The sequence below is a fragment of the Pteropus vampyrus genome, unplaced genomic scaffold (assembly GCF_000151845.1).
Source record: "Pteropus vampyrus isolate Shadow unplaced genomic scaffold, Pvam_2.0 Scaffold1, whole genome shotgun sequence".
In the NCBI taxonomy this organism is placed as follows: domain Eukaryota; kingdom Metazoa; phylum Chordata; class Mammalia; order Chiroptera; family Pteropodidae; genus Pteropus; species Pteropus vampyrus.
The window spans coordinates 42,877,012-42,903,990 of NW_011888782.1; positions in this window are offsets into that span (position 1 = coordinate 42,877,012).

The window sequence follows — 26,979 nt, forward strand, 5'->3', positions numbered from 1 at the left end:
ACCCTTACTTGATTATTTGATTGTTCAAATTCCTTTTTCCTCAAACCCAGACCAGGGAGACTTCCTCTAACAATACATTAAAGAGCACCTGTATTACAGCTTCTGCCTCTGCTTTATTGTTCTTTTCAGCACTTACACTGTATGCCGTTATATAGCAAATGACAAGAGGGGGAATAGCAGGTGCAAGTCTTTGTTCAAGGCATGGGTATTTTCTCTTCGAGTTTTTGACAACATGTGTATAGAAAGAAGAATGTGAAGGAAAATCAAAGCCGTGTTTCCACATGCAGGCTGCTCTAGAAGTGAAGCAAAACAAATACCTGTCCTGCCTTGACAACTTGCTACTATCTGAGCATGGTTTTTTTGCCATCTGATACCAGGTGTCTGAGAAGGTCAATGCCATGAAAATCATTTCTAAATAAAAAAGGAACAGAAAAATCTAAACTCCATGAGATGAGATGTGTCCAAAGAACACCTGAATATCAGACTTATTATCCATAGTAGTTTTCCTACTAGATCCAATCATACTCCTTGAAGTTCTGTGACATGTCTCAATACAAAGTAAACAGAAACATGTTAAAAAAAAAAAAACCTAAATAAGAAAGTTGTTTTCTTATAAAATAAAATAAAAAAAAAATCTTCATCAAACACAGAACAGTAGGCCTTTCTATATCCCTGTCCTCAACTTTTATCTGCAGTTTTGTTTTCTCTGTCTGGTGAGAACTAGATTCTTGAAAGTCAGATTTCAGCAAGCAATTGCGTGGAACCATCAGTCCCTGCTCTGGATGGAGAACTTACTCCAGAGCACATCTACTGTTTTGACCTTGTGTCTGCTGATCGGCTCCCAGGTGGAATGACCTTGCATGTTTAATATCACACCTCATGATCTATCTGGCTGCCCTTCCTCACACATTACACACCAGGTTGTGAAAATTAGAGAGTTCCAGAGTTTGCAGTGCATGAGGCAAGTGGTCTGTGCACTGCAGTGGCTGGAGGTGAAAGCTGACTATTGTTACCTGAATGCTGAGGGGAACAGAGAGGCTGGAAAGAGTCCAGAGTGCATGAAGAATTTTGTCTTGGTTGGATTACAGATCTCTTTGGTATTATTGAATTTGGGAATACTCCAAGAGACCAGTGTTTCCCCATATCTCCTCCCCAGGTGTAGAACCCAAAACCTCGTGTGAGTCAGTCAGGAGGGTTAGGTTTGCCAATAAACAGTTCTGGTTTTCTTGAGCCAGTCCATTTAATAGTTACAATACTACATATTGTCTTCATATAATTATTTATTTTAATATAGAGAGTTCTCAGAAGGTTCTACTACTAATGGATCCCACTCTTTAGGAAGACAGTATTGCAATAGGAGGATTGCTCTTTTGTAATAGTCACCTGGAAGCAAACAATACCACTTGACCAGGGATGTTTTTCTTATTATTGTTACCAAGTAAAAAGGGGAGTGGGTTCATTTTGCCTGCAAGCATCAAAGGCAAACAAGATACAAGCAGGGGTTGGCAGCAAAGTAAAGGTTTATTTAAGGAAATGGTGACAAGCCCAAAGACAAAGGTGAGCTAACGCTCAAAGAGCTGGCTCCCTGATGGCCTCTAAGGGATAGATTACATAAGGGAAAACTCATTAATAGCTAAGGGATTCGGGGTCATGGGCTCTACTGATTGATTGGGGCTTGGATGGGAAGCAGTTAATCATCGCATCAGGCCCTGATGTCATTCACGGTGTCATTCTGTCTGGTTTCAAGGAGATGACACTAAAGTCATTCCGACTTCATAAATCTGGAACTGAAACACAACTGAGGTCAAGACGTTATCTTTATTTTGACCAAAACTCTGTTTCTGTGGTCAACAGACTTGAGGCTTTGTTCCTAAGAATGTTTGATGCTGTTCTAAGGGCTTAATGATTAAGAGAATGGATGTGCAATATGTACAAAGGTGGAAGAATAAGGAAAGAAAAGAAGCCAGTGAGTATAAGGCCAGTTTGAATCAAGGAGAAAGAGAATAGAAAAGTCATTTTAAAGAAGTGATTCTCAAAGTTACATTATTAGGTCACATTTCTGGCATGAAGATGATTCGAGGGATGTTACTCAAAATATTTAACAATCAGAATGGCAGAGGTACATCAGTTAAATGAAGATCTGACCAATCTCAGTGGACAGATCTCTGCCCTCAAGAAAAACCCAGTGGATCATACAGGATGGGAAGAAAGATAACTTTATTCCCCACCAGCAGCCCAGGCTCTTCTAAGCTTAAAGACCCCATCTTAACATAATCATCCTATACTAGAGGCCTCCCATCAGTAATTGCAGACATGTCATATTAAAAAATATTTGATTGCCTTTATCCTTAAAATTACTGAATCTTAAAAATTCAGCTAACATAGATAAGTGAGCATTTTCACCCCCAATTCTCACCTTGCTCCCAAGATATTCTAATTAAAGATTAATGGTTTCTTGGAAAGACATACCACTTTGACATCTTTTGTATTAACTTTCCTTTCCCAGTATGTAGGTATGGCCTCAGCCTAGAACATGACCTCACTTGGCTTCTCCCTAGGTTTCTGAACAGCCTCCACCCCCTGCTCTGAGACTGAGACATACTTGGAATTTTCCTTTTGCATACCCTTTAGCACTAACAGACTCATTCCTTTACCATTATTCATTATCCTTCCTCTCTTCAACCCTGTCAACTGCCTACTCTAGACAAGTCTTTTCACAGTGTCCTGTTTATAATTATAATTTTAAAACCACATGTGCTATTTATTTATTTATTCATTTATTTATTTACTGTAATTTATTGTCATTGAGTATATCAGAACTGAATTAGACTGTTAAGAGATATTTATTTGGTGAGAATTTTTTGTTTTGTATCCCTCTTAGAAGACTTAGAATGCTTCAAAAATAATTAAAAATAAAAAGGAAGGAAGAATAAAAGAACAAAGACAAAATCCTATCAATAGTAAAACAAGTAAATCTTGTTTACCTATGCCAAGTTTTTAAATTCATTCTTGCTTCCTGAATGGCTTAAAACCTCTGCTCAGGGAAAAACAACAAACAGAAATAACGATGTACTTCTTCCTTTTTGTTTGCATTTATCTCCCTCTCTGCTGCCCTTGATCAGGGCTTCATCTCCCTTCTGTTTTATTTGTATACTTTTTCTTATCACCCAGGGTTCCTGATTTCTGTCTATATCTTCAGTGAATCTGGAAACATTTGTGGAGCTGAAAGAAATAGTGAGGCGAGTGTGTAGACTCGCCTCAGGCACTGCTTCCTGGACCACTAAGGTAGAAGATGGTTGGAAACTTTCCTGCCCCATCTGTTTACCTTCAAGTTGCCTTTTGTACACCTCTTTCCCTTCAAAGGTGTCTAAATGCTTTTTTCATTTATGTGAAAATATCTTTGGATTGGGGAAGGGAAGCACCGACTCTTCCCATCCTTATTTTATACCTTATTCCCAGATAAGTTTCAATGATCCTGGTGGCATTTCAGTGGAAACAAATGTTTTCTCTTTCTCTAATGCTGAGTGTTGCTACAAGATCTGGGTCTTTTGTATATTGTTACTGCCCAGGAAGGCTTCCTTAGACATCTCAGAGAATTTATAATTTCTCAGTGGATATAAGCTCTTTGAGATCAGATTTATTTATTTTTTATTTTATTTCACTTACTTTATTTTATTATCTTTTAAATTTGGTTTCCCAGCACCTATTCCAGAGCTTAGCTTATCATAAATTCTAGTAAATATTTTGTTGGATGTATGAATGAATTCATTACTCAATAAGAAAATGGAGTATTTGCATTTTCTGCCAGTGTAAAAAAACTCTTGACACTTGTTCCTCTTTGTACCTTAACTATGGGGATTATTTTTTCCCCTTGTCTGGAAGATGGGCTGGGCTTGGGTGCATGAGGTGGCAGGGACTAAACACTGGTTGTCTATCAACTATGAGGAACTAACTAGGATCCAAGAAATAATGAAAAGGAAGTGCATAGAGACAGATAATATAATTTTAAGTTGTCTGTTCATTGATTGAAACCTGGGACTCTCCACTATGGGACAAGGCCAAAAAGACTTGGGAGAAAGATAGAGTAAATAATTCCTTTTCATTCCCTTTGGATACAACTATAACTGGATAAAATATAAATCGATAAGAGTCAAGTTAAGACCTTTTCTCTAAGTAATTTAAACCCCTATTCTTTACAGTTTTATCAGCAGTTGTGAGAATTCAAGATTTTAGTCTTGAAGATTAGAAAGAGAATGAAATTGAGGGTCTGCCCAACTGGAATTAATACCATTTTTGGTGTGAAAAAGGTAATTAGATAAAGCATCTTATGTCTTTAATCCAGTTTCCTCATCAAAAGTGAGGCTAAAGACAAATGCTTTTTCCATCTTATAAAAATATTGTGAAGACACTTGCAAACAATATATGTAAAAACTAAGTTTTTAAAAAATTGCAAAACGTTACAGAAACGTAAAATTGTTATGGCATGAGACTATTATTTCTATTCCAAGTCTAATTGGGCATTTCTCTTTCAGCTGCAGATGTATGTGTGAACCTTTTGACTTTTCACCAGGAGGAAAGGGAATACTAAATTTTCTGGTGAAGAAAAACAAAAGTAATAGCTGAGCAATTTAAGTAAATATATTAATAACGTCTAATTTCCTACTGCTTTCCTGAAGTGCTGCACTGATGGTTGTCTGAAAATCTCGATATTGATTAGTTCATAGTAGATCAATCCTCATGACACCTTTGGGGCAAAAGAAGCAGAAATACACACAGGCCTCCCCATGTTGGGGAAGGAGGCTTCAGATAGAAAAGCTGCAGGCCATAAAAATAGCACCTGCAGACACAGTTGCAGTATTATGACCTATTCAGCCTGTGGATGCAAAGTCTTTTTAACTAAGATAACCATTTCCTCAGTCAAAGCAATGGGACAATGAGGCCAATTTTTCACATCACTGCCTTCTGGACATCATCAAACTATCTGTACTCTGCTTGGCTTGGATTCTTGCATTCAGCATTCATGGATTTCCAATTGCAAGGTACGGTGATGGTCTATCATTTTCAAATTATATTGATATCTTGGAGAAGGTCAGCTGTGTTGGTGGTAGAAACCAGAAATAGCAAATACATAGTGCTTGCCAGCAGGCACTGTGCTAAAAATACTAGTGAATACTTATATGGCATTTACCAGCAGGCACTGTACTAAAAATGACATGAATTTTTTTTAATCCTCACTGTACTCCTATAAGGAAAATTCTAGAAATACCTCACTTTACAAATATAGAAACTGAGGCCCAGAGAGGTCAAGTAACTTGCCCAAGGCCATATATCTAATAAAGTCAAAACATGAGCTCAAGTGTCCCAGATCCAGAGTTTGGGTGATGGTTTTAGTTTTAACATTAGCTCTACTGAAAAGGGTTCAGCTCTGGCAATTTGAATAAGATGATTTCTTAGTATTACTTAGGTTGCCAGCAAAGATTGCATTTGAATACCACTGATAGGAAAATCAAAGTTGACCTATAGCAATATAACACAATCTATTCCTCTTTTTCGAATGTCTGTTACACTCAATATAAATAAAAAAGTTAATTATAATTTTATTTCAAGTGGGTAAATTTTGTTTCTCAACTAGATTGTAAGCAAGTGGAGAAGAGTGACTGTGTTTTGAACTTCCATTACATGTACATATGTGTGTGTGTATATATATATATATATTTCGTTTTTCCATTTACACTGCCTATATGCATTGTGCAGGGCACCTGGTGGGCACCCATAGGCAACATTGATTAGTTCTGTCACATTTTTTCCTTTTCTTTTGATACATTTACTTTTATCTCTTTGCTCCGAGAGTATTTACAGGGTGTAAAGATGTAAAGACTTGTCTCCTGTGCACTCCATATTTACCTCTTTGAGAAACAGTCTCTTACAACTAAAGTGAGGATGCATCAATTTCTTTTAGGAGCTGCACTACCCGGAAGAGAAAGAACTAAGAGACTTTGAGATGGTGGAGATAGAGTAGTCTGGACAAGTCATGATTGCATATGTTTCTTATATACAAGGGGATCAAATACTGAAAGATAAATACTTGCTCCCCCAACAGTACTCCACAATACTGTTGATAGCTATCAGGACTAATGCCTGAGTTATATGGGGTCTCCTTTTACCTGAATTATTAGTGTGGTTAGCATGGCTCATGGAAGCCTAACCACTCCAGATTTTAATTCTAAATATGGGAAAGAGTAAATTCATACAGGATCTGGCATTAAACTCCTTAAACTATTATGTTTTTCCTCCAGGCACATCATGTCTATGTTTAGATTTAGGTGGACTGGCAAAGAAAAGCATACTCACACATAACACAGGCAAGTTTACAGTTACTCTGTTTAATAAGCTAGAAGAAATTCCCCTTGATTTCTTAAGTTTTATAAAGAAAAGAGAAGGGATTTTTTATAAATAAAAAAATAAATTATAAAAGGTTAAAGATTAAAATGGAAAGTATATTCTCCCTTCTGGGCTTTTATCTTCCTTATTAGTGGTGATTTTTTTAAAAAGTAATTTTTAAAATTTCCTATTTTAATAATTTCACCCCTAACTATATAGCATTGGTTGATCAAAAACCAAGGAAGTATGGAAAGTTCAGATTAAATTTTTTGAAGTAATCTTATTGTAATAAATTTGTAAAATAGGGTACAATTAGTAGGTGGAATGCAAATTCTTGTAAAGAATTTTCAATTTCTCATTTTAAGATCACTGATTCACTTATTAAACAGACATATTTGTGCTAGGCACTGAGAATAATACATCAGTGAACTCCACTTGTTGTAAGCATATATCCCAAAGTATCAAATAAATGTTAACCAAAAGAGAGTTAGGTTGAGGCACTAGAAATGTAGTTTTCTGCCTGTCTTTGTTGATACTTTATATTCTTTATAAATTCTATTTATGGAAGTCATTTGACTCAGCTAAGGATATGCTAGACTTGACAATGTTTTATAGGAGAGAGAAATGCCAGATTGCTGTTTTGAGGGCTTACCTACTACCTCAACACAAATATGGTCAAAGGGGATGGTAATGACCCGTACTGTGTAGAGACCTCAGTATGAGAATGGAGAAGGGTTCAAGCCTCATGACTTCAAAATAAGCCAAACCGAGCCAAGAACTCTCAGACATATCCAACAAACCACATAAGAGCCAGCATTCTCTAGTAGGGCAGAGATGTGTAACATTTATATACACTAAATGTAGTATCTAGGAAACTATAATAATATGATCACTTTGGTGATTGGAACGAGATTTATTTCACTGCTAAAGATATACTGGACCTAGATCAGGAGAGCTTGTCAATGGATTATTGGGGAGAATGGAATGCTATGGCAGTATTTAGCTAACATTTTAAAACTAACTTAATTAAAAGCACTTATGATGAGCCTTAATACTGATATTTGTTCTTGGATTAATTCTTTATTGCAGTTTTGAACAAGTAGCCCAAGTAAGTGTTGTCAATACATATCTGGATCAAACACCAAAGATCCATGCACTTGCTATATGTTAGATCTTATTTTCATTGTGTCCATTTATCCAGTCTTGGGAACCAAAGAAAAGATTAACACCACATGATGTCTATTCTTCCCTTGGCTATACTATAAACTACCTGATCACTTCAGAAACTGATTTGGTTCAAAATGGATGCCTTTCTCTTTGCTGAGGTTCAAAATGGTTCAAAATGGATGCCTTTCTCTTTGCTGAGATTTTTTTCATCACAAGCACTAACTGGATATTTCTTAAGTTTACATTAATTTAACTTGATTATTATGATTATAATCAGTTTTTGTTCATCTTTTTAGTATGAATAGAAATGGGAGACTTTGAGTTCTAGTCCTGAGTAATTTAACTCTGATAGCAGAAAGAAGGCAAATATACAGATAACATTTCTTAGTAATTCTCTGAACTACTTTCACTCTTATTCATTTATTCTTCTAGAACGACTGCAAGTATTAAGAGAAAAGAAGTAGATGGTTTGGTCCTCTCACTCCTAACTGTAAAATATGAAAGGGGGAAAAGATATTAGCGAGCAAGATAAGTAGACTATGGCCTGGGGATCAAATCCAGGTCACAGCTTGCTTTTGTAAATAAAGTTTAATTGGAACACAGCCAAATCCATTTTTTCATGTATTGTATGACTGCTTTCACACTAAAATAGCAAGGTTGAATATTTGCAACAGAGATCTTTTGGCTTGCAAAGCCTAAAATATTTACTAACTGGGCATTTAAAGAAAAAGTTTATAAACTCCTGGATGTGGAAAAAGAAAGAGAGAGTATTCCAGTCAAGAACATAACCCTGTATATGTCAAATATGAAGGCATGAAGATATTCAGGAATGATTTGTAGTTGGCTTTGAGGTTAATTCCTGTCTATTGATTTGAGTAATAACTGGTATTTGGAATAGACTTCTGGGAAGGAAAATAGAGCTCAAACGATTCTTGAATTCTGGATAGAAGGGGTCAGAAAATCTAGAAGCAAAGAGGTAATAAAGAATTTCAAATGACATTAAATGATTACAAGTAACCATTATCATCTAGTATTTGTTCATTTTTATTGTTAACACTTGTAAATAGTAGATTAATCTGAAACTTTTATTTGTGGTATTTCCAATTTCAGGTGTCAGTGGAAGGAAAATTTAGACACGTAATATAGGGTTTTATGGATATAGGAGGGACTCTGGTCTTAGTGCAGCTTATTTTTAAAAGAAGGAAGCTATTTTTTTTCTTTTATTCCTAGTTTGCTGAATTTTTACCAAGAATGGGTATTGAATTTTATCGTGTTTTTTTTCTGTGTCTATTGAAATGATTATATGATTTTTTCCTTATTCTATTAATATGGTGTTAAATTAATTTCCCAATGTGAAATCAATATTGCTGTCCTAGGATAAGCCCAATTTGGCCATGCAATATTTTGCTTTTTATATGTTACTAGATACAATAATATGTTTAAAGAATTTTTGAACCTATGTTTATAAGAGATATTGCATGTTTATAAGAGATATTGCTCTGAAGTTTTTATATTCTTATAATGTGTCTATATAGAAAATGAGTTGGTAAGCATTCCTTTCTCCTCTCTGTTCTGAAAGAGTTTGAGTGAGATTGGTTTTATTTTTTCCTTAAATAATTGGTAGAATTTATCAGTGTATTAATCTTCCTACCAGGCTTCACCATGGGAAGACTTTGAATTACAAATTCAATTTCTTTCACTCTGTTCTTTCTTCTAGGTTTTGTTAATTTACATCTATCATTTTTCCACTTCATGTTTGATTTTTTTGGCATTGACTTATCTATAATATTCTTTTATTAACCTTCTAATATCTGTAGTATCTGTAATGATGTCCCTTCTTTCAATCATCAGATTAGTACTTTGTATCTTCTCTCTTTTTTTTTGAAACTAGAATTTCTGAATTTTATTGATTTTTTTTAGAAACTCAGTTTTAGTTTATTGGTTTTAAAAAATGTTCTGTTTCACTCATTTTGTCTCTTAAATTGGTTATTTCTTTCTTCTATCTTGAGATTAATTTGCTCTTTTTTAAAATTAAGTTTTATAAATTCGTAAGGCAAATTATTGGTTTTAGACTATGTATTTTATAATGAAAGCATCTAAAACAATAAGTTACCTAAAAGAACTAATTGTAGCTCACTGATTTTGATATGTTGTATTTTCATTTAAACTTATTTCAAAATATTTTCTAATTACCTTTATGATTTCTTCTTGAACTTATTTAATATTTAGAATTATAATATTTAAATTTGAATATGTGCTTTTTCTATTATTAATTTCTATTTTTCTTTTTTAAATTATATATTTTTAAATTGCAATGTAACTTACAACGTAATGCATACATCCTAGGTGTACAGTTTGACGAGTTATGATAATGCACACTCATGTAATTCATACTCCTATTAATATACCAAATATTTCCATCACCCTAGAAAATTCTTTGTGCCCTTTCCCCACACTGCCCTCTCCCCAGGCAACCACTCTTCTGAGGACTATCAATATAGATTAGTTTTGCCTAATCTAGAATGCCACAGAAATGGATCCTACAATATGTATGCTTTTGTATCTGGATTCTTTCACTCAGCAAAGTATCTTTGAGATTCATCCAAGTTGTTGTGTGTATTTTTTTTTCAATTACAGTTGACATTCAACATTATTTTATATGAGTTTCAGATGTATAGCATAGTGGTTAGACATTTATACAATTTATAAAGCGATCTCCCTGATTAGTCTAATACCTACCTGGCACTATACATAGTTATAATATTATTGACTGTATTCCCTATGCTGTACTTTATATCCTGTGACTATTTTGTAACTATCAATTTGTACTTGTTAATTTCTTCACCTTTTTCACTCAACCCTCTAAACCCCCTCGCATTTAGCAATCATCAGTTTGTTCTCTGTATCTATGAGTCTATTTCTGTTTATTCATTTATTTCGTTCTGTAGAGTCCACATATATAAGTGAAATCATATGGTTTTTGTCTTTTCTGTCCGACTTATTTAACTTAGCATGATACACTCTAGGTCCATACATGTTGCTGCAGATGGTAAGATTTCATTTTTTTAAGGCCGAGTAATATTCTATTGTATATATGTACCACTTCTTTATCCAATCATCTTTAGATGGACACTTAGGCTACTTCTATATCTTGGCTATTGTAAATAGTGCTTCAGTGAACACAAGGTGCATATATTTTTTCAAATTAGTGTTTTGGATTTCTATGGATAAATACCCAGAATTGGAATTGCTGGGTCATAAGGTAGTTCTATTTTTAACTTTTTGAATTATAGTGGACATACAATACTATATTAGTTTCAGGTGTACCTACAGATATTAGACATTTATACAACTGATGAAGTGACCACCCTGATAAATCCAATATCCATCTGACACCATACATAGTTATTACAATACTAATGACTATATTCCCCATGCTATACTCTACATCCCATGGATATTCTGTAATTACCAATTTGTACCTCTTAATCCTCTTCCTACTTCAGCCATCCCCCACCTCCCAATCTGACAACTATCAAAATGCTCTCTATGTGTCTATGAGCTTGTTTCTGTTGTTGTTTGTTTATCCTATTCTCTTGATTCCACACACATTTGTCTTTCTCTGTCTGACTTACTCCACTCAGCACAATACCCTCTAGGTCCATCCATGTTGTTCAGATGGTAAGATTTCATGCTTTTTTATGGTTGAGTAATATTCCATAGTATATATGTACCTCCACCTCTTTATCCATTCATCCATTAATGGACACCCAGGATACCTCCATATCTTGGCTATTGTAAATAATGCTACAATGAACACATGGATTCACATGTTCCTTCAGAGTAGTGTTTTGAGTTTCTTCAGATAAATATCCAGAAGTAGGATAACTAGGTCCTTCTTTGTCTCTTGTTATAGCTTTTTTTTAAAGTCTATCTTGTCTGGTATAAGTATTACTACTCAAGCTTTTTTGTTTGTTCATTTCCATTTTCATGACACATCTTTTTTCATCCCTTTATTTTCAGTCTGTGTGTCTTTCAATCTGCAGTGAGTCTCTTGTAGGCAGCATGTGGAAGAGTCTTGTTTTCTTATCCATTCATCCATCTTATCTTTCGAATAGAGCATTTAAATGGTTAAATTTAAAGTAATCGTTGCTAGGGGTGGCCCCATAGTGTAGTGGTTAGCACGTCTGCTTTAGACACAGAAGATCCTGGGTTTGTGCCCCAGGTGGAGCCATGGACTATACCCCGGGTGCGCCTGGCTCCGGGTGTATGCTGCGAGCACGTGGAAGGAGATGCCTTGCCTTCAGATATTCAGTTCTTAAGGGGTGACAGCAACATCCGTAGGTCAGGGGTGGAAGTGTGTGTGTGGCAGGGGCAGGAATTAAAGAGAGGAAGAAAAAAAATAAATGAAGTAATTGTTGCTAGATATGTAGTTATTGCCATTTTATTATTCATATATTTTTTCTTTTTTTTCTTTTTTCTTCTTCTTAAAGAAGTTCCTTTAACATTTTCTGTAATACTGGCTTGGCGATGACGGACTCTTTTAGCTTTTTCTTGTCTGGGAAGCTCTTTATCTGTCCTTCTATGCTAACTGATAGCTTCGCTGGATAAAGCAATCTCGGTTGTAAGTCCTGCTTTTTCACTTTGAATATTTCCTGCCGATCTCTTCTGGCCTACAAAATTCCTGTTGGGAAATCAGCTGAGAGCCTTATGGGAGTTCTCTTGTAAGTAACTAACTGCTTTTCTCTTGCCATTTTTAAGATTCTCTCTTTGTATTTAACCTTTGGCATTTTAATTATGATGTGTCTTGGTGTGGGCCCTTTGTGTTTACCTTGTTTGGAACTCTCTGTGTTTCTTGGGCTTGTAGGTCTATTTCCTTCACTAGGTTAGGGAAGTTTTCAGTCATTATTTCTCAAAATAGGTTTTCAATTCCCTGCTCTCTTTTCTCTTTCTGGTATCCCTATGATGCAAATTTTGGTATGCTTGATGCTGTCCCAGAGGCCCCTTAAACTGTCCTCATATTTTTAGATTTTTTTTCTTTTTGCTGCTCTGTTTGGGTATTTTCTGCTACCTTATCTTCTAAATTACTCATTCAGTCATCTGCTTCATCTAATCTACTGTTAATTCCTCCTAAGGTATTCTTCACTTCAGTTACTATAGTCTTCATTTCTGATTTGTTCTTTTTTATGTTTTCTATCTCTACTTTTATGTTTTCTATCTTTCTGTTAAAGTTCTCACTGAGTTCATCTACTCTTCCCCTAAGTTCATTGAGTACCCTTATAACAAGTGTTTTGAACTCTGCATCTGGTAGATTGCTTGTCTCCATTTTGTTTAGTTCTTTTTCTGGAGCTTTGTTCTGTTCTTTCATTTGGAACATGTTTCTTTGTCTTCCCATTTTAGCTGCCTATTTATGTTTGTTTCTATGTATTAGTTAGGGCTATTATGTCTCCTGGTCTTAGTAGAGTGGCCTTATATAGTAGGTGTGCTGCAGGGCCCAGTGACACAGCCTTCCCTGGTTACCTGAAGCAGGTTCTTCCAGATATGTCCCTTGTATGGGTTGTGTATGCCATGCTGTTTTAGTTTGCTCATCAATGGAAAGGATTGACCCTCGGGCTGATTGGTTGTGATGACTGGCCGTGATTAGTGGAGGAGCTGTTGTGCAGGGGCTGATTACATGGATCAAGATTCACTTTAGCAGGGCTCTGATGCCTGCTCTGTCTGCTTTGCAGTATGTTGTCCTCAGATGTGACCCCAGGTGGTGCTCTGGCTCAGACTGAAGGCAGCCACCGGGTTTGTAGGCTGGGGCTTCTTGGGAGGGGCCCTGCTGCAGGCCAAGTTCAGATGCAGTCTGTACCCTGCTTGGGATCACCTGGCATGAGCCACCAAGCAATCCACAGATCGCTGCCACCCATGCTGGGCTTGGAAGTTTCTCTAGAGGCCAAGTTGCAAATCAAGGCCAGCTGCCACTAGCGCTTAGCTTAGGGTTGCTTAGCAAAAGGTATTGGGCACGCCAAGGCCTAGTTGCTGTTTGTTTGGATTTTGTGAACCTTTGAAAGATTTTAGGAAAGTCTACAGCATGAGCCAAGACAAGCTGTTTGTATGAAAAATCCACTGGAAGTGGCTCGGGTGGGCCCACAAGTTGGGTGGGGCGGGGTCTCAGGGAATCATCAGAGCAGAGCAACCAGTGTTAGCCAGGTTGATGGAGACTCAGATATTGTGCTCGCCTCGGTCTGCAAGCTGGGCCGGAGAAGGCTCAACAAAGGAACAATGCCCTCGGCCAGCACTTCTGTCTGGGAGAAAGCTGCCCCTCCAGCCCTCTACCTAAAGCCACACAGCCCAGTCCCTTCCTGCCTGGTGCCTGCTGTCTTTCAAGCTGCTGCCCCAGAGCTATAGCTCAGAGCGAGTGACTCTGTCACCGAGCAAGTTTGCATGCGGGTCCCTTAAGAGGAAAGACTGCAACTCCCTCAGTCCTCTGTCTCACTCCATCACAATCTCCACTGGTCTTCACAGCCAGGAGTTGTGGAGATTTCTCTTCCTGGCACTAGAACCCCAGGCTGGGGACCCTGGTATTGGGCCAGGACTCCCCACTCTGCCAGGGAACCTCCACAGCCTAGATTTTTCTCCTCATTCTTAACCGCCACATGCAGGTATGGGACCAGCCCATTTTGTGTCTCTACTCCTCCTATCAGTCTTGAGGTAGTCTCTTCTGTGTGTCCACAGTTGCAGGACTTTTGTTCGACTAGACTCCAGGAAACTCCAAGTGATGGTTATTCTGTAGTTTGGTTGCAGCCTTGATGTGGTGGTGAGAGGAGGCAAGCACACACCTACCTATTCTACCATCTTGACCAGAACTCATCTTCTTTGATTTTAAAGAGATCAAAAGATGTTATAAAATTTTCTTTCTTTCTGTTTTATGTTATTTTCAGGGGTTTATTCTTCTCTTTAGTATCTAGAGAACTTTGTCCTTTCATTTTTGTTTTTCCATGAATTCCATGTTGTTATCCTTCTGTTAACTTCTTCTTAAACAAGGAAAAACAAATGTTTGCCAACTGACCAACAGGTAAGTGAATTGCCTTTGATTTGACATTTTCTCTGCTTAGGTATTGGTCATACTCTCTTCTCTCTCTCAGATTTGCAGCCAAAGATGGGTGATAATTATGAATCACAGTCTAATTTCCAGTGTTTTCCAATTTTGCTGGACCAATTCAAGACTTTTTTTCCCAATATATAATGTATACCTAAGTGTATATAATACATACAAAAAGAATTTGCATTATTACAAAGGCTCTTCTTAATGGGATTTAGATGATTTAGATGTGGTTTTTGAATTATAGTCATGAGCTAATCAACCTCAGAGTGCAGAGCCTTGGGCCTAATCCCAGACACCCTGCATCACAATCTTTAGTGTGGGGAGGTGAAGGGCCTAGATTGTTAGGTAAGAATATGTTTAGTTTTGTAAGAAGCTACAACAGTCTTCTAAAATTACACTACTATTTCTTGTCTTTTAATTTTCATCATATAGAAGTTTTAAAATTGAATTTAGTTAAATGAATCATTTTATGGTGTATAATTTTTGCTTTAAAGATATCTTACTATAAAATTATAAAAAAATATTCTGTAAATCTCTGTGACTAATAGTTTTAAATTTTGTTTTTATATTAACTTCTTGAAACTGGCATTCTCAGCTTTCTATATTCTGCCTCCAATCTAATCCTCTTATTTTCAAAATAACCCCCCTACTCAGGCCACATCAGTCTTTCTATTAACTCCAAAATGAGTCATGAACAATCTTATTTCTCTGCCTTTGATCCAGCTGTTTCCTCTGCCTTTGATCCTGCTGTTTCCTCTGCCTTAGGAACTCATATTTGTGTAAGTCTAAATTCTATTCTTTTAAACTTAAACTAAGTTCAACTTCTCATTGTGGCCTCTTCTGACTTCCCTTCATTTGCTCTTAAAACCATTTTCATATTTTTCAAACTCATTATACAATATTAACATTTTGATCAATAATTTATGAGTATCTTAAATATCAGAAAGGATGAATCATGGAGGAAAATATAGCATCTTAGAGATTTTTTAGATGAAATTTCATTATTTATTTATATAGTATAGGAACTCTTGATTTTTTACATCTCTGATAATTTAATCCTCCATTGTAAGTCATGTGGTGTTTTAACTGTCCTGGAAAAGCAAAGTCCACATTTTATTTCTTATTAAAATATCATGCTTAGTTTAGGCATTCAAAGGATGAAATAATAATGTCTTGCAGTTGAAGAATATCTTCCATCTAATATTCATTACTACACAGTGTACAAGGGATAGAGATTCAAATATACATATATTATTCTTTCCCACACCAATGGCATTTCACACATAGTGTGAGAACTACAGCCCAGATGAGCCACAATAGAGCAATAACCAGCATTCTTATTGTAGAGAAGCTCATATTCTTGGCCTGGTGGTGACTTACTATATTCAGCTTAGATCTGATCTGTTCACATATCCCAACAAATTTTTGAATCAACTTATATTCCTCAGATTTTCCCCACCACAATGTCCCCACACCCAGACTCTGCCTTCTCCATGAAAGACAGTAGAGCCATACTATTTATTAAGTATTTACCTGAATGGAGAAAAAGATGATTCAGTAATATCAGTATGCTTCATATTCAACTGATTATCCCAGCTGTGGATAGGCTTTTCTAAAGGAATGTATCACTGTAAACATTTTACAAATATTTATCAAAATCATCCTGTTGTCTCTAAAACAGAATGTTAGGCAATTCGCTTACCCCCAGCAGAATGTCATGGACCTGTATAAACTATGAAGTATTCCTTTTAAAAAAAAAGTGGACACATTTTCTTAGATGGTAAGGAATTCGAATGAAGGCATAAAATAAGCCAGTCAGAATGGCATGAATGACACCATTCACCAAGGACAAAGAACTTTACATATTATAGAGTATACTCTACCTTCTCAAAGTTTTGCTAATATTCTCTTGTTTTCCACCTGAGAAATATATGCCTGATGATGATGATGATAATATGATGATGATGATGATGATGATGATGATGATGATGATGATGATGATGCTCTTTAGTGATGGGATATCACAATAATTATAAATATTCATTAATATTAAATTATGCTTCGTATTGATAGACTTATTGCATCATTGACTTTTTTTTTTTGGTCTATTTTCTCGAAGTTCTAATATTAGTTATTGGAATTGAAAAAACAAGAACAACCATCAACAGAATACCATGGAGTTAGGATACAAAGTGGAGGATGCAGAGAATGAAATTTTTGCAAAATCAGAATTATCCTAAGTCTCTTAAGAAGGTGCACATTGGGGATTAATATAGCATCTATTGCATAGTCCAATGCAGTTTATTTTTTCTCCAGCATTGGAACAGATCATTTATATTTGGGTTAAACACCAGGTAAAGCAATTGTCTTGTATTTAGGTTGTATAAAAAATAAAAAAACTACGTTTTAAAAATATGTATTTTTTACACAGTCTAAATCTAGTAAGGGTATATACTAAATCCAATAAGGATATGCATTTTTTTTTTAACAATTTTAACCTAGTAAGGAGAGATACACTGTGAGGGATGTTCTGGAACTGAGACCAATAGAGAAAATAGCAAAGTTTAGACTCTCATAGCATGATTATGCTGTAACATGTTTATTTAGTGGAAGAATGGATGGAATTGATGAATTTAGGTTTTGATTTTATTTGTTTAGGTTTTAGTTGTATTTTGGTTGTTTGTCTTGTTTTTACTTCTTATAGAACTTGTATGGTTGAGATTATAAATTAGTGTAAGTTAAATACTTAAATGTATAACTTCAAATGCATATATATATTCATATATACCTACTTATAACCTTCCTCTCCAACTTACCTCACCAGCTTCCTCTCATTTCTTAAATTACAAAAATATCAAAATAGTTTCTTCATTTGCCCAAAATACCATGGATTTTCTAGTCCCATGTGCCTTTATGTGTGCAGTTTCCATGCTCAGAGTCCTGATTTTGCCTCATATTCTTAACACCCTGAGTCCACCTGGAGAAGTACTACTCACTCTTTCAGAACAAAATCAAGTATGCTGCCCCAGTGGAATCTTCCTTAATTCTTTATTATCACTGTACTTAATACATATTTCGATTAGTGCATTTATGCTATATTTGCTTTTTTTTGTCTGTCTCTTCAATTAGATTATCTCTTTAAGGGCAGTGTTTATAATATCTGTGTTTTTATCCCCTACATTAATATGGATACATTAGCCACTCTAAATACAATTATTTGATGAATAAATAATTCATAGGTATTCTCATGATATTGAGAACCAAAATAATAATAATAATAATAATAATAATAATAATAATAATAATAAATGAGACTGATTCAATGTGGGTACTTCAAGCTCAAAAGCTTTTTCTCAATTTATGCTGACTCTCCATCTTTTTACATGTACATACTCCAAATGTGAGCCTGCAAAATCTGATGTCTGCAAAAGAAGAGAAATCACCACATGCTTTCCAGGAGCATTCCCTGGAGAGTTCTTGGTGCTTTTGCCGCAAATCCTACATATAGTTTGGGTGTGCCAGTAGCCTGGCAGTCATCTTTCCTATTGGTTGAAACCACACAATTTAACTCACAATTCAATAATAAACTAATTTCCCACTCAAACTGAGATATAAGCCCAGTATCAGCAGGGAATCTAGAGTGGAGAGAGAATCTCTGCTCTCTCTTAAGATCTCAGAAAGTGAGGTAGACTCAGCAAGCCTACTGAGTTTTATAGGTAGAACATTGCATAATGAAGGGAAGATTCTTCCCTACCCCTGCCCCACATCTTCTGACATTCCCCATCACTTTATAAGCTAGAGATTGTAAAGTTAATGTGCTAGAAATGGCTTAATTTCTGAGGCATTCCTATAAGTATTTGAAATTGCATGTACTTTTTAAATTTACTTGAATTTTTTAAAAAAATAAATACCGATAAAACAAGAGCATACACATAACTAGTATTGAAAGAATCTTATTATAATTGTAGAATATTCTAGTTGAGAGTGATTTCAGAAATCATATTCTTTAAAGCCTCTTTTGACATCTAAGGAAAAAAAAACAGGCTTAAAGAGATGTTATGACTTTCCTCAAGGTCACACAGCCATAGTTTAATTCTTGGACTTCAACCAGTTCTTTTGAGTGTCAGATCAGTGTTCTCTTTTTTAAAAGATGATGAAATTTAGGGCAAGATTGAAATAAATACCAATCATCTGATACGACAAGAGATTATTAAAAACAATTTGGACCATAAATTAAAAATGATACACATTCTCTTCAGACAGTATGTATATAAATAAAGTTGATTGAAGTTATAAATGCTATTGGTGTATACTCAAAGGAAAATTACTATCAAGTGTAGAAAGTTGTAAGTTAAATAAATGAATCCAATTAAGATGTCTAAATCTTCAAATGGCTCACTGCCTGTTCTCATTTTTAAAATTATTTTTATTAACTTGTTAATTGTTAAGTAATACATTAAGAGGAATGACTAAAATTAAAAATAGATGAAAGTAATCATCTTATGAAGATAATAATTTTTGCCAGGAAATAACTATTCTTGTTAACACAAAAAATTCTTTGCATGTTTAAGTCATGCAGAATCTCTGTACTCTAGAATTTTAAAATCCTAGATTACATGAATGGTTGTTATTTAAGGCCATGAGATTTTATTTCCCTGACTTATACTCTTAGAGAATTTTTTCTTAAAGTTGCCAGCCAAGTCAGATATTAATGTATGTCTTAGCAGTTATCTTATAGCCAAAGAGTATTCTGTTGATTCTGTCACTAACCTTTAGATTCACCACATATAAGAGTAGCAAAAGGAAATAGTTCATGTCTAAAAATTTATACAAAAATATTAAATTTATTTTTTTTTTTAGAAGAATGTGTAAACTAGACATCAGTTAAAATCATCAGTGGATATTTCTTTTTATGCTGGGCCAGTCTGAGAAGAAATTGATGACCAGATGTCTTTTGTCTGCTTTTTGTACTCTTCCTCATTGTAAACACCTTATGCCACTCAGGATTTCTAGAAGCTTGAATTATGGAGACTTACAAGAGCCTAATTTCCTGCATTTATCCTCTTATCCATCTTCTACATACCACATCAGAATATACTTCCCTATATCTCATCTACTTAAAGATGTGATAGTATAACAAAAATTATTCTTGAATTAATGTATTATTTTTTCATGTAATTCTCATGTAAATGTGCATAAAACTACATTTTCATAAAGGTACAACACCTTAATCCAAAGTGGTAGATTTTAACTTAATCCAAAGCAATGAGAATTAATTCCAAAACAGTATAGTCAATGCCAATAATTTGTGACAGGCCAGAGGGTGTGAGTTTTGGGATATCGGCCACTCTTAAATCTGACACTCTTAAATCTGCCTCAGGTGGGTAAATCCCTACCTGAGGTATGTCATGATGTATTAGTCAGAGTTCTCCAGAAAAACAGAAGCAATGGAATATATATTTATTGAGAGATTTATTGTAAGGAATTGGTTCATGTGATTATGGAGGTTTAATTACAAGATCTGCAGATAGCATGCTTAGGAACTAGGGCAGCTAATGCTATTGTTCTAGTCCGAAATCCTGCAGGCTCAAGTCCCAAGAGATGCTTTTTCAGTTTGTGTCTGAAGGCAGACAAAGACCTATGTTCTAGCCCTATGGTCAGGCAGTAGGAATTCCCCCTTTCTCAGCTTTTTTGTCCTATTTAAATCTTCAGTTGATTGAATCAGCCCTTCCTATATTAGGGAGAATAATCAGCTTTACTCAGTCTACTGAGTCAAATATTAATCTCATCTAGACATAGTCTCACAGACAAACCCAGAATAATGTTTGACCAAATGTCTGGGCACCCCATGGCCAGTCAAGCTGACACACAAAATTAACCACACATGGACAAAGGTTTAATTTTAATCTGTAAGATTCTAGAGAGCAGAGCTGGGAACAATAGGCGAAGCTCATGGGAGGATGATTTGGGCTCATTATAGGAAGAAGTTTATAATAGTTGCAACTATGTAAAAAAGAATGGACTGTTTTATAAGAAAGTGAGCTTCCAAATTTTCAGGCTGAAGCTAATTTGTGATTGATGCTTTAGATGGAGTTCCTGCTTGGAGCGAAGGTTGGACTCCATGACCTCCCAAATGTTTCTACTCCAGAAAATTGTGCTACACTAAGTATTTAGGGGGTCGATCTTATTTTTATGTAATCTCAGCCAACCTTCTGTTCTCCATAACCCAGCCAAAGAGATCTCTTCAAAATACTAATCTGATTTTGTAGATCATTTGTTAAGGAATTTCTTCCAAAAGTTGATGGGGATGTAGGTAGGAGAAGTCAAGCCAAGTCCCAATCATAGCCTGTCTATAGGAGAGGCTAGAATAGAAATTACATCACAGAGCTGATCCCATAGCTATGAGCCACCCTGACAGCCAATATTTCCTAGGCACTCCTAGCTCACTGCACCTGTGGACAGAGCATCTCCAGTCACCCAAGGACTGTCCTCTGAAGAGGATTAGCTTTTGGGAGCACAGTACAGAGTAGTAGCTAGGGAAGAGATGCATGAAAACAAAACAAAATATAAAAGGATTCTGAAAAGATCTAGGCAGAGAACTGACAGCGTTCTCATCATGTTTCATTTTAATCTGGATGATATAAGGCCCAAAATGTCAATTGTGCTGAGGTTGAGAAATTGCAGATTACATAAATGGATCAATCAATGAAACAATCAACTGTTCAAATCTTATTACAAAAGGCAATTCCAATATTATATTTTACAGGAAAAAAAATTTTCCTGATAAAATAAGCAGGCTTTTTCTGTGAAGAATTTGTTTATTCTTGAAATAAATATCAGTTAGAGTTCCTGTACTATAAGAAACTTCTATGTTGCTAAGTTTTTTGTGTTTTGTTTGTTTTTGAAACAATCTGATAGTTGAAAAAACTTGAGAAGTGGGAAAATGGGCTTCTATTCAGTTTTATGTTTTTCTGGAGCAAAGCAATAAAAGTAAGATTAATGTCTTGCTAACTGTTTAACTGCCAACATTGCCACCTGCTATCTTGAGACGACAATCAGCCTTGTTGGCACCCTTGTGCTTGGTGAGAAAATGAAGGAATGTTGAATAGCCAGTCCCCAAAATCAAACAGGGCACACAGCAGTGGCTGGCACAAGATGAAATGTTTGCTAAGGAAATAGAATGGCAAGTTGAAGCTCCCAGAACATTGATCAAACTTGTTTGTAGCCAACAATCAGTGTTTCACGTTTGGCTGCTAGAATCTTACTACCCTTCCTGGTTCAAAAGGAAGCCAAGGACCCTTCATCTGTTTATACAGACCATGTGTAACTGCAAACAGAACTATACAAAGTCGTTCCTTTGGGGCCCAGGCATCCATGTACTTTCCTCGTATAGAAGCCAAGAAATGAATGTGTTCACTATATTTTATTGCCCTGTGGGATCTTGCTATAGATTTACTAGTGGTATGACTTTACTTACATTTCCAACCTGCATATGGAAGAAAGTTTAAAACCAGTAGTTTCTGTTATTGTTAATAGAAACTGGGACCTTTCTGACCCTATTCACGAACGTAGAAAGACCTCTCCATAGACTCATCAATTTCACTTTACAGACTTAACTGAAGCATTGATTAGCTCATGGAGTGAGTAACCACACTTTGTAAGGTACACTTCAGTAGAAGTGGGAAAACTTAACATTCACAGTTGTTAAATAGAAGCAAGCTAAAGTAGTAAGGGAGAATGTGTCACCATGATAATTCCTGTGAAAATCTCAAAATTAAGTCTATTCAAAAGGGTTTGAATCCACCTATTAATATAGTAGGTATTGCATCATTTTCACAATGTTCTCTGGCTCTTCGAGTTGATTGCTCACTTTTGTGCTAAATCTGGCCATTTACATATTTTTATTACTATTATTTACTAAAATTTCTTTTTTAGATTTTTTGATCTTTGAAGGCAGTGACTTCTGTCTTATTCATTTACTTAGCTGCAACCCCTAGCACAGTACATAGACCAGTGCTTAGTAAACATATTAGATGAGTGAATTAATGAGTGAAAAATATAAAGCAAAAGGTTGGAATAATTTTATCCTCAAGCTTTTTTACTACCTGTGATAGAATTTTAAAATAACTCCCCATATCTCATCCTTATATAATCTCCTCCTCTTTAGTGTGGATGGAATCTATGAATATGATGAAATATCGCTCCTGTAATTATGGTATATTATATGGCAAAGGGATTCCTGAAGGTGTAATTAAGATCATTTTAGTTATATTTTTAAATACTGTAGATTTTGCTTTTAATTACTGAAAAATTTACAGATGTTCTTAAGGTTACTGAACAGCTGATTTTGGATTAATCAAAACAGAGATAATCTGGATGTGTCTGACCTAATCACAGGAGCTCTATAAATCTGAATCTAGATGAGAGAGACAAAAGTCAGAGACTAGAAGCAGCAGAGACTTTTTCTTGGTGGCCTTTAATGGGCAACTGTCATGTTATCAAGAGGGCCATGTGTCAGGGAATGGTGGATGTCCTCAAAAAGCTGAGAACAGCCTTCTTTGACATCAGTCAAGAACACAAGGACCTTTATCTTAAAATTGCAAGAAGCTAAATTCTGCATGAGGGCTGGCAATTTGCATGTTTTGTTCACTGAGGTATGATCAGGGCCAAGAACAGTCCCTGGCACATAGTAGATTTTTCATGAATATTTGCAGAATGAATCAATGGTTTTTTAATCAAATTAAATTGCTTGCTATATGCTGTTGCTTTTCTGATTGCATTGGAAGGGAAGGTAGCATAAAGTACCATTGTTTTCCTTAAGAAATATACATTCTGTTATTTTTATTATAAAATAGAGATTAACATACAAAGAAGGACAAACTGAACAAGCCTGCCTTCTTTCTCACAGTAGACTGTTAAGTGCTATAGAGGGAATATCATGAGCATTGGATTCAGGCAAATTTGAGTTTGTACCCAGTTCAGTGGCTTACAGGCTCTCATTACACTGACAAACCCAGTTCCTTATCTATTGATAGAGATTAATAATATCTACCTTGTAGAGTTATTACAAGAATTAGAAGTAATATATGTACACTTTGGGAATGTTCAATAAATAGTAACATTATCTTAGGACTGACTTAATAATTTCTGGTCTTTATTGTCCACATTCTCCACATTTTTTTTATCTCTAAGTAAAATCAGTTTTCAATGCAAATGGACATCTATTGATTTCTCTTGGAAATGTCAGATCCATATCTAAAAAATATTATTTACAATGGATGCACATCAAGGTTAATTTAGAGTTTAATCAATGTGTAACACAGATCTTAATTAGGTAATAGGTGCAGTGTGGAGTAATAAAGGATACATTGGACTAAGGATGTGAAAATGTGGATTCCAGGCTCAGAAGCATGACCTTAGGCAAACAATGCCACTTCCCTCTTCAGAAAACTCAGACAGCTCCCATATGGCCTTGGAATAAATCAAAATTCCTACGCTAGGTCAAGAGGGGCTCCTGCCCTTGTCCCTAAGCTTTCAAAGACCTCTTGTCTATGCCCTTCTTTATGGGGCAATAAGTCCGTGGGCCTATTGGGGTATGCTCATCTAGAACTTGTGTCTACCTTTGAGATTCATATTCAAGGTAGCTAGAACCCAGATCTCAGTATTCTTGATCCAATGGGCCTGAATCTACTTCCAATAACTACATGGTCCTTTATCTTGAATTGGTCCCGTATGAAACCACTTTCAACTTCACAGAAGCCACTTCCCAAACACTTTTCTCCCTCTGAGTTTGTTAATGTTTTCTCTGCTGTGACACCTTCTCAACTTCTAAATTTCCTGATTTGCCAATTAGAATGAATTGCTTATTATGCAACTCCATGCTTTGTATCTCTGTGTTATATTTTGGCTATTTTTCACCCTCGATATTAGATTATAAATTTATGGCAAGCAAGTTCTCTGTGTTCATGTTGGTATTCTTTACAGTACATATTTTAGGGTCTTCCACATACCAAACACTCAGAAAACCTTTGACAAATGAAAGAAAGGAAATTTTGTGAGCCTTGGTTTTTCACCTCTAAAAAGCAGAGTCTTACACAGATTATCTCAAATGTTATTTCCAGATCTTGTATTTTACAGTGCTGTATATGAAAATCTTAAGAGATTCCAGTGACCAGAAAAATAATATTGAAATGCATAATATAATAGATTCCTAGAAATCATTTAGATTGGGAAAGTGGGAGTCAATGTAGGAGTTTCACCTACAACATCCCAGAGAGATTTAAAAATATACAGCAATAAGGAGCTCACTACCTTGTAAGTCAGCATTTTACTTTGTTACTCCTTGAAATGTGAATGATCAGAAAGTCTTTTCTTATATAGAATCTAGGGCTAGTATGCTTTCATCGAGACCAAACATTTCCAGTTTTATGTTCCTATTGTGACTCAGCATCCAGACACCTCCCCTGCCTTGTGATCCTCAACTAAACACATTCCAACCTCTCACTCCATCTTCCAAATCTTGTCTGACCAGTATTGAAAACAATGGAGTTAGGAATGTGCCTGTCTAGGTGCTTTTTATCTGTTAAAACATCCCAGAGTAACTGTTTTATTATGTTGTTTTGTTTGCAAGGGCAGCACACTGTTGGCTCACATTAAGTTTATAGTTGATTAAACTCTCTAGATTTTGTTTATAGAAATTGCTATTAAGCCAGGTGTCGCCTACCCCATGAGATGATCTTGGAACCCAATAATATCTTGTTAGTTTCAGCCCAAAATTTCAATTTGTCATAATATTTTTAAAACTCAATTCAGTCATGCATCATATTAACCATTTCTCCTGGTTGTGTTGGCTGTAGATGCGATAAGTAGGCCCTCTAGTCTTCATTTAAGGTATTAATAAAAGTGTTGAACATAGAGTTCTAAGTAAAACTCTGCAACATGCCACCAGAAACACTATTTTCCAAATTATATTTTTCAAGATACTAGTTCCATAAGATGCTAAAAGAAAAAGGTGGAAACATTTTCCACGATTAGATAAGTCTGAGAAGCACCACATGCTATGTGCTCTCTCTTGGGAAATTTCAGTGCATAGTGCACATTATAAATGGAGGAGTCTGGCAGTAATGAGAAGTCTCATTTATCTTCAATTAACCCAACATTTCCCAAGCTTCTTTGTGTAAGAGAACCTGTTTGGTAGTTGTTGTTTTGGTTGGTTGGTTTGCTTTGACATCCTGCCATGTTCCTGATTCATGGAAAATAAGATACATTCTCTTACAACCCCAATAACATGCTTTAGAATTTTATCATGAAGGACCCAAATCAACAGATCTGTTGTTTAAAAAAATTCATTTTACCTTTTGTGAGCTTTAAGATGAGTCTTTTTTTGGTCCCTCTATACTATTCAACATGATTCCTTAAAGACTATGCCATTTAATACTCTGGGCCACTAATCTATTTGTCTTATTCTACTCTGTGCCTCATTTTCCCCTACTCTATGTTCCTTATTCCTTCAGTTTAAAAGTAATTTCTCTTGATACAAAAGTTGAAAGAAAAGCAATAATTAAGAATTTAGTCTTTTACTAACATTACTCTGTCTCACCCAGATGGATTTGGCTTTTTATTTTCTTCTCACTCTGGTCAGAGCTAATTATAATTTTTTAAAAAATCATTTACTTTTTATATTTTAATTTTGTACTCCATGGCCCCTTTTGGATTTATGATTCTTAAAGGTTTATCACACTCCTGTTTTCATTTTTTGTTATACAGTGTTTATTCTGTCTTTTGTACATATCTTTTTAAAGTATAATCTCATCCTACACAGTAGCTAAGGCTCCATTTTTTCTCTTAAAAAAATAATCAGTGACTGTATTATCTGAGTGTCATTGTTATTTTTCCATCTCTCTGAAGCAATCTTCTGAAGCAATGTGGTCATACCTAATTTGTTTTATACTTTTTGAGATGTGCTCTCCTGAGGTCCTGGGTAGATGTCTGGCTGTCCCCCAGCATTCCTTTCCACAGCTTTATTATTAATTCCAAGAAAATTGTTCACATTCTCCAAAGTTATCACTCCCATTGATTCAATCAGTTTTTTCTAATTGCAAAGAATTAAATTCAAAGTAGCAGTTCTGCTTGCTTATTTCTGGACTGATTGGGAGCCGAAATTATCGGCAAAGCAATAACTAGTAAGTCAGGTAAGACTGATTTCTTCATTAAATATATAATGAGTGCCTACTATGTGCCAGACAAAGTTCTTGCTGGAGGGAATATGGCAGAGAACAGGACAGAAAGATGAGGCAGAAGACACAGTAAACAACCAAAAAATTAAAATAATTTTAGCTAAT